This window comes from Blennius ocellaris, assembly GCF_963422515.1.
Source record: "Blennius ocellaris genome assembly, chromosome: 22".
Lineage (NCBI taxonomy): Eukaryota > Metazoa > Chordata > Actinopteri > Blenniiformes > Blenniidae > Blennius > Blennius ocellaris.
In genome coordinates, this window is record NC_137671.1 from 516,494 (window position 1) to 522,000 (window position 5,507).

The window sequence follows — 5,507 nt, forward strand, 5'->3', positions numbered from 1 at the left end:
TGTGTGTGTGTGTGTGTGTGTGTGTGTGTGTGTGTGTGTGAAGTGCCTTTTTTTATCCTTGAGTTCAGAGTTCCCGAGTTCTAGAACTCCAGAGTTCCTGAGTTCTAGAGTTCCAGAATTCTAGAATTCTAGAGTTCCAGAGTTCTAGAACTCCAGAGTTCCAGAGTTCCAGAATTCTAGAGTTCCAGAGTTCTAGAACTCCAGACTTCCAGAACTCCAGAGTTCCAGAGTTCTAGAACTCCATAGTTCTAGAGTTCTAGACTCAGAGTTCTAGAGTTCTAGAGTTCTAGAGTTCCAGAGTTCCAGAGTTCCAGGGTTTGGGTGTAGGTGAGGTGAGGAAGACTCCACCACGTGGCGACGAAGAGCAGCAGCTTCACTCTCTAGGTTAAATCCTGACTTGAGCATTGACCATTGTGACGTTGCACTTTGATGTATAGGACGTGTTCTCCGCATGTGGCGCCCCTGCTGGCGCAGAACCACTCTAGAGGGACGTTCCTCTGAATGTGTTTGATAATAAAGGAAATGGTTTTTGTCCGTTAGTGTTGCTGTATTTGAAAACCAGACGAGCTCGTATAGTCAAATGGATTGTATCGACGTGTTGTATTTATAATATAAACTCTAATAAATAGCCTGAAGTGGGCGGAGCCATGGAGCCCTGCTTTGAAGAGGACGTGTTGTCGGTGGTGTGTTCACTGACCCGGCGTGTTTCACTGCACATGTACTAGTGATGAATTACTGACAAACACAACTATTTGAATGTTAATGCAAATTAAATGGCAAAACGAATATATTGCAGTTGTGATGATTTCATACCGACAGAGCAAATCACTGACCCTCCACAATAAAACCCAGAGTGGTGCATTCACTGACCCTCCACAATAAAACCCAGAGTGCTGCATCACTGACCCTCCACAATTAAACCCAGAGTGCTGCATTCACTGACCCTCCACAATAAAACCCAGAGTGGTGCATTCACTGACCTCCACAATAAAAACCCAGAGTGGTGCATTCACTGACCCTCCACAATAAACCCAGAGTGCTGCATTCACTGACCCTCCACAATAAAACCCAGAGTGGTGCATTCACTGACTCCACAATAAAACCCAGAGTGGTGCATTCACTGACCCTCCACAATAAAACCCAGAGTGGTGCATTCACTGACCCTCCACATAAACCCAGAGTGTGCATTCACTGACCTCACAATAAAACCCAGAGTGGTGCATTCACTGACCCTCCACAATAAAACCAGAGTGGTGCATTCACTGACCTCCACAAAAAAACCCAGAGTGGTGCATTCACTGACCTCCACAATAAAACAGGAGACAGAAGAATGAAATACCAGTAGAAAGACATAAAGTACACAGGGATTCACCTTTATTATTATTATATTTACAAAATACCACAGTTTTCATGTTGGTCCTATCATTTTATTTTGTGTAGTATTCATGTATTCATCCACCTCACCTGAAGGAAGGAGCGTGTCGGTAGAAAAAGAGGGTTGGACCCAAGACGACAACATGTCCGGGACGTGAGGAGACGTGGGACAGATGTTGGTCCACTGAGGACATTTGGGGGTTTTAACAGTTGACTTCAGGATTCGTTGTTCAGTTGCATCCGTCAGCATCCGTCAGCACCGTCAACACCGTCAACACCGTCAGCATCCGTCAGCACCGTCAGCACCGTCAACACCGTCAGCATCCGTCAGCACCGTCAACATCCTTCAACACCGTCAACATCCTTCAACACGTCAACACCGTCAACATCCTTCAACACCGTCAACACCGTCAACATCCTTCAACACCGTCAACATCCTTCAACACCGTCAACATCCTTCAACACCGTCAACAACGTCAACATCGTCAACATCCTTCAACACCGTCAACATCCTTCAAACACCGTCAACACCGTCAACATCCTTCAACACCGTCAACATCCTTCAACACCGTCAACAACGTCAACACCGTCAACATCCTTCAACACCGTCAACATCCTTCAACACCGTCAACATCCTTCAACACCGTCACAACGTCAACACCGTCAACACCGTCAACATCGTCAACATCCTTCAACACCGTCAACATCCTTCAACACCGTCAACACCGTCAACACCGTCAACACCGTCAACATCCTTCAACACCGTCAACATCCTTCAACACCGTCAACAACGTCAACATCGTCAACATCCTTCAACACCGTCAACATCCTTCAACACCGTCAACACCGTCAACATCCTTCAACACCGTCAACATCTTCAACACCGTCAACAACGTCAACACCGTCAACATCCATTCAACACCGTCAACATCCTTCAACACCGTCAACATCCTTCAACACCGTCAACAACGTCCACACCGTCAACACCGTCAACATCGTCAACATCCTTCAACACCGTCAACATCCTTCAACACCGTCAACACCGTCAACACCGTCAACACCGTCAACATCCTTCAACACCGTCAACATCCTTCAACACCGTCAACAACGTCAACACCGTCAACACCGTCAACAACGTCAACATCGTCAACATCCTTCACACCGTCAACACCGTCAACATCCTTCAACACCGTCAACATCCTTCAACACCGTCAACAACGTCAACACCGTCAACACCGTCAACAACGTCAACATCGTCAACATCCTCAAACACCGTCAACATCCTTCAACACCGTCAACAACGTCAACACCGTCAACATCCTTCAACACCGTCAACATCCTTCAACACCGTCAACACCGTCAACACCGTCACACCGTCAACAACGTCAACACCGTCAACATCCTTCAACAACGTCAACACCGTCAACACCGTCAACAACGTCAACACCGTCAACATCCTTCAACATCGTCAACAACGTCAACACCGTCAACACCGTCAACACCGTCAGCCTCCGTCAGTACCTCACATTCTGCTCAAACAGCTGCTCCTGCAGCCGGGCCAGGGCCACCAGGGGATCCTCCTTCAGGGACGAGGTTCTGGATCCGTACCCTGATCAGATCCACTGCTGGAACCTTTGACCGTCGGGTCCAGGTCCTGGTCCAGATCCTGGTCTTCCTCTGTCTCCACAGGACGAGAGCGGACGGCGTCCGACGGGGGACAGTAACCGTCCCTTGTGCTCCAGCAGGACGTCTCTGGTCCCTCTGGGTCCCTGGTGTTCTGGAAGCCGGACCAGCTAAGGGCCCCGGGACCAGGGAGGAGAGCTTCGTCCTCCTCGGTGGGAACTGGACCAGAGACGTCTTTGCTGGGCCAGAAGAGGTCCCGCCTGGGGAAAAGGGGTCCGTTCAGGATAGGCTGGGTTCTGTAGACCTGAACCCCCAGCGGGTCCGTCGACACCTCAAGCAGGGCGGGCTGGACGCCGGTCCTCGCCGCCCCCCCCTGATGACCGGCGCCACCAGCGCCGTGGGCGACATGTGAGGGTGGAGCTCCGGGGCAACCAGGTGGATGTTCTGGCCGGCGGCGCTGAGCTCCACCTCCTGGCTGTAGGCCGGGGGTCCACCCCAGAGCAGGGGGACACACTCCAGGACCGGGGGCGGCGGGTCCAGGACCGGGGCGGCGGGTCCAGGACCTCGTCCTCGCTCTGGACACACTCCCTCTCGAACCAGTCGGGGTGCTGCAGCTGGTGGTCCCGGAAGGTGCGGATGGCGAGTCGCAGGGCGGCGCCCGACGGGCAGGTGAAGTACTCGTCCCCGCCGATCCCCCGGATGTGGTTCACCTGCCCGGCTGGTACTTCTCCAGGTCCAGGATGCGGAAGTACAGGTCCTCGAAGTGCTTCATCAGGCTGTACTTGACGCCGATGTCGGAAGACGGACGGCACGTCCCCCTTGCCGCCGATGTCCTCGAAGTAGGCACCATGTAGCGTCCCAGCGTGCCGCCGTGGTGCATCCGGGGCAGGAAGAGGTTGAGGAAGGGGGTCAGCATGTCGTCGGTGGGGGACAGGACGTCCTCACCGCAGCGTCACCCGCCCCTGTCCACACATGGGCCCTCCACTTGGCCTGGACCCCGCGGGAACACAGGACCAGGATCTTGTCCGAAGGGTCCGTGAGCTGCTGCTGCTGCGACTCCAGCCAGCGCAGCCGCCCCACCACGCTGACGGAGGTGGAGTCCAGCAGTCCACCAGGACCTTGGTGCCGCAGCGGGCCTGCAGGAAGGCGCAGAGCTTCAGCACCACGTCCTCGGTACAGCCGGTGGTCCTGGGAGTAGATGGACCAGGACCTTGGGGGTCCGCGCTGGCGCACCGTCACCGCCGGCGGCGCCGGTTTCTCTCCTGGTCCGACGCCAGGCGTTCCTATAGGACGAGCAGCATTTAGGACACGTCCAATTGGGACGGACAGTCAGTGTTTTCAGGGACGGAGACGGACTCACTGGACTTCCTGCAGAACAAACACACGGCGGCCGCCATGCCGACACACATGAGGACCAGCCCCGCGACCACGAAGCCGTACGGACGCACATCCGGAGAACCGCCAGACTTTCCTATGGAGGCGGGACACAAATGACGAGTCAGCGCTTCTGCACGAAACACTGTCAAGCTGATCTGCTTCAGGGGGAAGTTCTCTTCACATTTCACATCAATGTCTTTGATGTTTCCAGAGCAAAATTGCTGTTTTTTTTTACCAGTTTAAAATGTGTAAAAAGAAGAGTTTTGGTCACGTTTTAAATAGGTTAGATTCTAAATCGCTAAAAAGAAGATTCATGATAGAACCTGAGCGAGACGAATCCCAGAACCCAGAAGAAGGGAAGGGAGAGATCAGAACCACATTATGTCTTTGGCTGTCACTTGTGATCAAAGGAAACCACTGTGACTCATAAAACATCTTAAACAGTTCAAAACTGTCTCTTTGTTCTTCAAAAGGAGGAAACAAGACTGACTGACGCTTCATTTTAAACGTCCTGAAACACTCAGCACCTCTGATGAGCTTCTAATAAAGACGTGTTTCAGGAACCCGTCCAGAACCCTGGAAGGGAACCCGAGGTTCTAGAGAGCAACAGACCAGGACAGATGTCCTGCAGTGGTTCTGACCCGCCGGCAGTCCCTCGCCACACCGCGGAACAGAGGCTTGATCTGCAGGGAGGAGCAAAGATGGAGGTCAGAGGTGGAGGAGGGAGGTGGAGGAGGGAGGAGGAGGGAGGAGGAAGGTGGAGGTTCCGACGGAATCAGATCACCTCCACCCTGAAGCGGCAGCAGGACCGCGGCCACCGGTCCAACCTGAAGGAGGCGTTCAGGGACGACTGGCCCTCCTGGAAACACAAGCAGTGTGTCCTTTAGATTTACACACACACACACACACACACACACACACACACACACACACACACACACACACACACACACACACACACACACACACAGCACACACACACACACACACACACCACACACACACACACACACCGTCCTCTGGACTGTACCTTGTGGACGACGGCCGTCTGTTGGACAGACAAGCAGCTGACGATGGTCCAGTACGTCTCACACAGAGAGTCGGTCTGGAAGCTCACCGCCAGAACCGAACCT